This window comes from Sturnira hondurensis, unplaced genomic scaffold (genome assembly GCF_014824575.4).
Source record: "Sturnira hondurensis isolate 20B ecotype Veracruz unplaced genomic scaffold, ASM1482457v3 Scaffold0014302, whole genome shotgun sequence".
Classification (NCBI taxonomy): domain Eukaryota; kingdom Metazoa; phylum Chordata; class Mammalia; order Chiroptera; family Phyllostomidae; genus Sturnira; species Sturnira hondurensis.
The window spans coordinates 4,696,703-4,705,811 of NW_028086933.1; positions in this window are offsets into that span (position 1 = coordinate 4,696,703).

Sequence of the window (9,109 nt, forward strand, 5' to 3'; positions counted from 1 at the left end):
TAAATAAACAGAATCTTTAAAAATTCGTTAAAAAAATAACACAAAGTCATCTGTTATAAGATCTGATTTTTTTCTTATCCTATCTTGCCCTTATCTTGTGTACAATTCTTTCCTCCCATCAGTGTCTCAAAAAAAAGTATAATGTACGTCCGACTCCAGAAATTTCAATAGATGTGTGAAACTAAGTGCATTCAATTTAAAAAGTTAAGAATTTTATTTCAATAATTTGAATAAACTGATGTGTAATCACAGAGCCAAATATTATGCTTATTATTATAATTATTTCTCTTTCCAAATCAATTGATTTGTAAGCTCAAAGAGCACATTTCATTATATCCTAATTGGATTCAGAGAGCTGTGATCTCCTTGTAACCTTACTCCCTATTACAAACTGGGAAAATCATCATTAAATTTGATTTACACATTCCTTTTGGGTAGTGTCACCTACATTTCCCTAATGGCAAAGATTTTCTATTCAAATCTCTTTCTGAACTAAGAAGCCTAGTCATTTAGAATAACCAAGATGAGTACATCTTACATCCTAGTTAGTTAGTATGAAAATTGACACTTTCATTCCTAGCTATCAAAACTAACATTCTGTCAAAGCCTAAGTCATTAAAATCCAAATTCCCAAGATACATTCCGAAAAGCACTACACCTGTGAAATGCTCTGTGAAGACGGGGGTGTCTTAGGGTCAAATAAGTTTAGGAAATGCTGAAATTCAAAATATAGCTTAGTATCTTAGCTCCTTTAGACCTCCTGTAGGTTTCTTTTTTTAATTATTTAATTTTTTAATTTAATTCTTGTTCAAGTACAGTTTTCTGTTTTATATTCCCAGCCCTGCCTGCCCCCCGCCCAGTGCTCCCCACCTCCCTCCCATTTCCGCCCCCCACCCTTAGTTATTGTCCATGTGTCCTTTATACTTGTTCATGTGAGTCCATCCCCTTTTCCCCTATGATTCTCTCCCCTCTCCTCTCTGGACCCTGTCAGCCTGTTCTGTATTTGAGTGTCATTGGTCATATTTTGCTTGCTTGTTTGTTTTGTTGTTTAGATTCCTGTTAATGGTGATATCATATGGTATTTGTCTTTCACCGCCTGGCTTATTTTGCTCAGCATAATGCTTTCCAGTTCCATCCATGATGTTGCAAAGGGTAGTAGTTCCTTCTTCCTTTCTGCAGCATAGAATTCCATTGTGTAAATGTACCATAGCTTTTTGATCCAGTCATTTACCAATGGGCATCTAGGTTGCTTCCAACTCTTGGCTATTGTAAATTGTGCTGCTATGAACATCGGGGTGCATAGGTTCTTTTGGATTGGTGTTTCATGGTTCTTAGGATATATTCCTAATAGTGGAATTGCTGGGTCAAAAGGCAGGTCTATTTTTAGTTTTCTTAGAAAATTCCATACTGTTTTCCATAGTGGTTGTACCAGTCTGCAATCCCACCAACAGTGAACTAGGGTCCCCTTTTCCCCACAACCTCTCCAGCACTTGTTGTTTGTTTCTTTGTTTATGATAGCCATTCTGACTGGTGTTAAGTGGTATCTCATTGTGGTTTTAATTTGTAGACCTCTTGTAGGTTTCTAGTCAAAAATTTTTAAGTTCAGCCCTAGTTGGTGTAGCTCAGTGGATTGAGCACAGGCCTGGGAACCAGAGGATCATGGTTCAATTCCCAGCCGGAGCACATACCTGGGCTGCAGGCCAGGGCACATACCTGGGTTGCAGGCCACTTCCCAGCAGGGGACCCACAAGAGGCAACCACACACTGATATTCTCTCCCTCTCTCCTTCCATTCCCCTCTAATAATGAATAAATAAAATCTTTAAAAAATTTGTCAAGTTCATTACGCAAAAAATTCTTTTTGTGTATCTTACTTGGTGACATTCCTCAGAACCCAATTTGGAAATTGCAGGGCTAGACTGACATTTATAGAAAACTGACTATATATGTTAGTCTCACAATAAATTCATCTAACATCACAGTAAGTCTTTTCCTAGTTAGTGTCAATGGGCTGTGGGAAGAAACCATTCATGAACTGGGTCTAGGTATTTCCTCATCAGACAACTAGTCACAGGGAACTCCCTAAGAGTCTAGAGGTGTGAGTTGAGAGAGATGGTAACAGCCAGCTATTCACACAACTTAGTTTCGTCTTCAACATTTGCTGGACTTCAGTTTTATAGACAGTTATTTCTTCTTCTTGTGATCATGGAGTGCCCTATGGACACTCAATTTTATGATTTGGTGACGTAGTACCTAACTCATGATGAACTACTTAAGTTGCATGTACGTGTGTACTGCTTAAGTTGCACGCTGGATCTGTTCCAGCATTGAATCTGTACTAGGTCCCAGGAGAAAGCCAAGAACTATTTCACAAATTAAGAATGATCCTTTTCAGAAGAGGATGTGGCTTTGCTTTACAATCCTGGGGATCTGCATTCTGATTCTCCTGTTAGGGTACCTGTCTCAAAGCCCCAGACAGCACCACTAGCTTCCTGGTAGGCTAGGTCATAAGGCTCGGGTAGCAGGAGTCTCAAACTGCACAGTCGTGTGGACCAGCTGCAGAGCCTCTCTTATTCTAGGCTCGTTCAAACTGGCAAACATACACCATCACCTGGCAATGAGTCAGAGCAGCACACTCAGACATGCATAAGTTGCCTTCAAAATCCAAAGAAACCCAAACGTACCTTCTTAGTAATAAGAGTGTAGGATGTGATAATCTGTCACCCATTTCTTAGGAGATATCACATTTCCCAGGCCACTCAACCGCAAGAAACTTCACCAAGGGGACACACCTTGAATTTTATGCATTGTTTCTCCAACCTCCAGCATGCAAATATTTTACCAAGGCATCTAAAATACATGTTACTGCCTACTCACCTGGTTCAATCAGCATGAGTGTTGTAGAGTGGTAAGACAACCTTGGGCTCTGTGGACTAGATTATTGCTAAGAACCAGAATGTTGACATAGCCCTCAAGGGAGATCATGGAGGTATATGGCCATCCTGGCAGATAAAAGCATAAATCCACTGTCATTATTCTAGATTCATCTGTATTCTGCAAGGACCAAACAGATGTGTGAATGTTTTTATGACAGGAGTCAATAGCTCTGCAGCTTTCAAGAGCCAATGGTGGCACTTCAGGAATATAGTATTAATTGCTGTTTACTCTTTGGGAGAAGCAGTCCTAAGATCTTCTCCTTGGCTTTTCCTGAATAAAAGCCCATACTCCAGATGAGTGGATGTCCATGTGGGGATGTTGCCAGTAGCTAATTAAACGGATTTTAATCATGCTTCCACAGATAAGCACAGTCTGGTTTGCAGATGCACCTGACCAATTATAATGTGGATTTAGGTTATTCCACTTTCTACCTAAATTTCAAGTTCTTATTCTGATAGATGTCAGAGGACTTTGGGGTCCTCAGAAATTTGCATCAAGTCCGATCAAGTGAGAAGTCATTCCTGAAAATGTTAGGACTTGACTTTACCTACTATGGATTAACTCTGGCAAATGGCCACAGATTCCTCTTTGAAAGTGTAGGCAACAGATTTATAGTACATAATTATTACAGTGTTGTAGAGTCCTTCACTGAGTTGACTAGATATCCCTCCATTCACAAGGCCCTGTGAGCTTGCTCAGGTTGGAAATTAGGGATGAGACCATGACCAGTGATGACTTAGGTCTCTGTTACCAAACAAAGTGGCTACCTACCTATTTCAGTGCAAGGGACATCATAATCAGTTAGTTGCTAGCAGTGATGTGGGTAGGTACAACCATTCTGATTAGTGCTCTGGGCCTACCACTCATTATAGTAACCACATTTGCTTCATTTCAGGAGTTAAGTGTTGTCACTTGACTTCCATGTTAGGATCCCATCATCCTCACTGCAATGAAAGAGACCTCTTCCATGATAACATTTCCCGCCATCATCTCTGAACTGCAGAGGGAAGCTACTGCAGAGCTTTCCAAAAATATGCAAACTTTCTCTCATTGCCTTGTCCAATGTCATATCCAGTAGCTCTTCTGAGAGGATGTAGTAAAGGATGGGGAATGGGATACACATGATATATCCAATCAATATTCTTATCCTCTTTAGCCTTTAGATTCCTTCCTCTATGTTATATCAAAAAGCCCTAGCAACTCAACTTATTTAATGTAGACCACCATTGATTCCAGTTTCTATGAACTAATAAATTGCAAAGCTACCTCCACTTGCTTGAGTTAACACAATGAATCTAGAATTTTTGTTAAGTATTTCATGAGAAAATGTTGGCCTATTCCTAACTGGTCTAGTACACTTGTAATCCATCCATACATATTCTCCAAGCATCTGCAGGTATAGATCAGCCACATCAGGAAGGTTTTGTGTGTGTGTGTGTGTGTGTGTGTGTGTGTGTGTTTAAACTACCCACTGTGAGTTGCAGTTTGTAGTTGTTCCCCTAGAGTATGTTCAGGATCTTACTCTGGTTGCCAACCTAGGGACAGTGTGGATGGGGGTGGCCATAATAGACTCTTCAAGCAAGAGGAAATCAGCATCTTCCAACCAGAAAGGTAGACAGCTCGGTGGCATTTGAGGCATTAGATTTATCCCTACTCACCTAAATTTGCCTATTCTGATTCTCAGTCAGTGCTCTAATATCACAGAAGATATCTACACGTAAACTGTAATTTAGCAGCCTGCAGAATCAAAGTTCATGGTTTTAAGATATATTAACACCATAATTATAAGAGATAATGTATTCTTTTAGCATAGTCATAATTATGATTTTCAACCAGGTCTTAACCCAAGAATTTAAAACCCTAAGCTTATATATTCAGTTAGAATTTGCCATAGCCTTTATTTATTATTATTATTCCTACCAGAACAATCAACTGGAGCAGCCACTTGGCTTCCCAAAGACTTTCCCTCAATTAATATCCCATGCCAAGCAAAAATAAATGAAAATAGATAAATACATATCTTGCCACTATACGCCATGAACTACCACAATCAGTTATCAACCCCTTTAAGTGTAAGTAGGGAAGATTCCCACCTTTGAGAGTTTGCTTCCCAGAACTGCTATGATACAGAATTCTTTATCATCAGAAACTGCTAGAGAAGGGTTAAGTGCCTGCAAAACCTAATTAGGGAACTAGGTTCTCATAGAATCACTAGAAGGGCTAGAAGAGAGAAAGTCAGGGCAGGCCATCATCTGTTTTCACATTCATGGTCAACTTGTGGAAATCCAGATATGATTTCTGCAGTCCAGGCCAAGAACTCAAAAACCTGCCAGTGACATAAAAGATTGCCAAATATTCTATTTCCTTTCCTTTATATCTCATCTTCTGTGCAGTTCCATGAGGACACGGGACTATGAGAAGGTATGTGCACCATTTCTGGGTTAAACAAGAGAAATCCCACATGCAGCTCTAGTCTCTCAATTTCTGTGCCATGGCTTTCTAGAAGGATGCAAGTTTTATTTGTGCAGTTACCAAGATGGGGAAGCTCCATCAGCCTGGGTCCTCCAATAACTATGGGAAGCAGAGTATCCCATCAACCGGTGCTGGACACCAAGTATTTAAAAAAACTTAAGCCACTTATATTTCAGGGTTAATTTATTGCTGAAGAACAGCCTCGGTCTGCTGGCTAAGGTGGACACTCGTAGTCACAGCCACCAGCCGGAGTAAAGCAACAGATTGCAGGGAGTCTGGACGTTGCCTCCAAACCCCACATCTGTGGAAACTAATGTATCTGCCTGTTGTTGCAAAAAGAATAATGGCCCTTGTTTCCTTCTGCCTTTCAAATACATGAGTGCTTCTCTTTGGCAGATCTAAACTGGGGCTCAATTTGCAGGAGATTCTGAGAAATATAGTTTCAAGGCTTCTAGCTTTTGCTTTATGGGGATAAGAAAGAAGGTGGCAAAACAATGCCAAGTTTGGAGAAAAAGAAACCCTCATGCGCTGTCAAGGGAACTGTAAACTGGCACAGCCACCATGGATAAGAGTGTGAAAGTTCCTCAAAAATTGAAAATTAGATTACTATATGAACCAGCAATTCCACTTCTGGGTATTTATCTAAAGAAATCAAAAACACTAAATCAGAAAGATATACGTACCCCAATGTTCAGTGCAGCATTATTTTCAATAGCCAAGATATGAAAGCAACTTTTCTTTCAACTTTTGTATGTTAAAGGTTCCCTTCCTGTACTAGCATAGTAGAAGGCATTTTTATCACTAGATAAAGGGAATTTAAGGACACCAAGTCTGTATACCTAAGTCTTGTCACATCTTCCCCATCTCATTATTCCCAGCCCAAATCCCTTTGTCTGGTCAATTGTCTGTAAATTTATTTTTTTTACACAAGTGAAAAAAAGCTATTGTGTAAAAGCTTCATGCTTTGGTCACTTCCCTGAGACTCATATCTTTACATGGCTCTCATATGTACATATGTGCACACTTAATTAAAATTGTTTTTATATTGATAATATATCTTTTATTATAGGGGGGGTCTCAGCCAAGATCCTGGAAGAGTAGAAGAAACATTCATTTTCCTCCCTATAATAGATCCGAGAAATACAAGCAAATGTATCAAGGTTTTTATTCAGACGAGTTGCTTTTTATTTTTCCTCACTTTCCATGCCAGCCTTTTAGAGGGAAGGGCTGCAGGAAAGGACTTTAGCTGAATCCAACACAGCATTAGCAAAGAAATGAGAATGGATATTTTGTTCATGTTTAAAGCAGATTCTTTTTATGAAAGACTATTTAATGTTTTACCTGCTGAAATCATTGCTAGTATTTTTAAAAATAACTATTGGGGCACAAAGTACTAAAATAGTCTACTCCAAGCACTTCAGACACGATGCACAGTAATGATCGGCATTAGGCTGATGTATGAATAAACATTGCAATGGTGCAAAATAAGGAGAAAAATTAGTATGTTTCATTAAAGCAGGTTCAAGGAGTTAATGACTAGTGCTGAAAATTATAAGTAGAAAGAGTAGTCATTTGTAAACAAAGTAAGTCCATTTATTGAGGTTGACTCTCTTAAATAAAAAATATGCACTTTAATAGTATTTCCAGTAACTCTTTTGCTCACTAAATAGGTCTATGGGATCTCAAGTCTTCTGAAATTCTCTGGGCTTGAGCTATGAAGGGACACGGTCTCTAGGGGTTCTTATCACTGATTTGGGGAGGAAGCACATCAAATACAGTAATATCTTCCTGCTGTATGATCACACGTCTGCTCATCTCTCTATCTCTCTCTCATAATATTTCAATATGAACAGAAGAGGATTATTTTGAGCTGTAAGTTGCCACCTGACATTTCAGTATCTATATTATAGCCCCTCAAAAATCTTTAATTTTTTATTTCTCCTACTTTCTATAATCAAGACATTGGAAGTAATAGGCTCTTTCATCAAATAATAGACATGTGTCGTTTTGGATTCGGTACTGGAAAAACATGGAAATAGTTCTGGTGAAAAGAATTCTTTAAAGAATAAATGTCTAGAGAAAATGCTTCCCTTTCTTTTGTTAGAGAAATGTTACTTGAGTACAAATAATCATTCTTCCACCAAAAGTTATTTCTTGCATTTGGCTCCCTCTGTGTTAAGCTTATACTATTTTAGTTTCACAGTAGGTTTTTTTTCTGGTAGTCTTCCATCTGATGAGGTGGAGGCCTAAGACACTTGACCTATGCTGGGGACCTGTGCTGGGGAAAACCTGGAGATATTTACATGGCTAACTGCTGAGGGTGAGCCAAGAAACAGCATCCAGTGTGAAACCAAAATGAAAAACCAGGGAAACTGTGTGATCAAAGTTGTAGTCCAAAAGGCAAGATAGAAGAGTCCAGTTCTGGGTAGAATGGAGTAATTTGAGGCTGACCAAGGCTTCCTTCAAGAACTACGAACACTGGGTAAGATATAGAATCACTTGCAGGAAGACATCCGACAGCTGCTGAATCAAAGAAGAGAAGAATGACTACATTTCTCAAGAGGGGAGAACTTCAGCTCTCAGGCAATCACATCAGTCTTTCCCTTGGGCATATGCAGATTCTAAGAGATTGGAAATCTGAGATTTTCCCAGACTGCTGTGGGGAAGCAAAGCCAGCAGAGATTTTAATGGTCTTGTGGGGCTTTAGAGATGTAATTAAAGGCTTGAGGGACCTCAGATAACACAACCACTCAAGATATGTGGCAATTTCTGAAGTTGTAAGGGCAGGTGATTAAAAAGCTAAGCAGAAAACCTCTGAAACATAAAGTAACAGTTTTTTCAGAGACCAGTGTTACTGGGGAAACAAAGAGTAGACTTTAGCACTTGCAAGCTGTGCCAAAATCCTCTGAAAATCCGAGAGAAGTTCTACTCTTTCATAATGTTGAGGAGACGAAGATTTGACTCTGCCAGAAGGGAGGAGACCAATGAATGTATGAACATTCAGTTGAAAACCCTAAAGGTCAACACTATAGTCTCGGAAAGAAATCAGAGGCAGATTTAAGCTTACCAAAACTAAAAGGCAGTTTCACACTTTACTCCACATTTGTTTTAAGATGATCAGTCCCAATTTCACCTGCCTAGGGAAGGAAAGGATAAACCCATTATAAAGGGGAAAGAAAGTCACTTGGATTTACATAATTTTTATACACAATGACCAGCACTCAATACAAAGTTTACAGACATGTTTTGAGTCACCATATTACTGAAGAGCTCAGGAGAAAACATTCCGTAGGAATAGAACCACAGGTAAAGTGTATATTTGGAGTTAGCAGACAAGGACTTTAAAATAACTGATTAACACATTCAAGAACACAGAGAAGAAACTTCTAAATGGAGAAATTTTCAGAGAATTTTGATCTGTAAAAAGGAATTGAATGGAAATTTTAGAATTAAAAATATAACATCTGCTATTATAGGTTTAATTGTATTAGACACAGAAGACAGGATTAATGGAATGGACGAGTGGTCAATAGAAAAGATCCAAACTGAAACGCAGAGAAAATAGTAAAGAAAACTATAGGGGAAACCCCACATGACATATATGGGACAGTATAAGGTACAACACATATAATATGAGCCCCTGAAGGAAAGGAGAGAATGAGGCAGACGTTCTATCTGAAGATACAATGGCCCAGAATTTT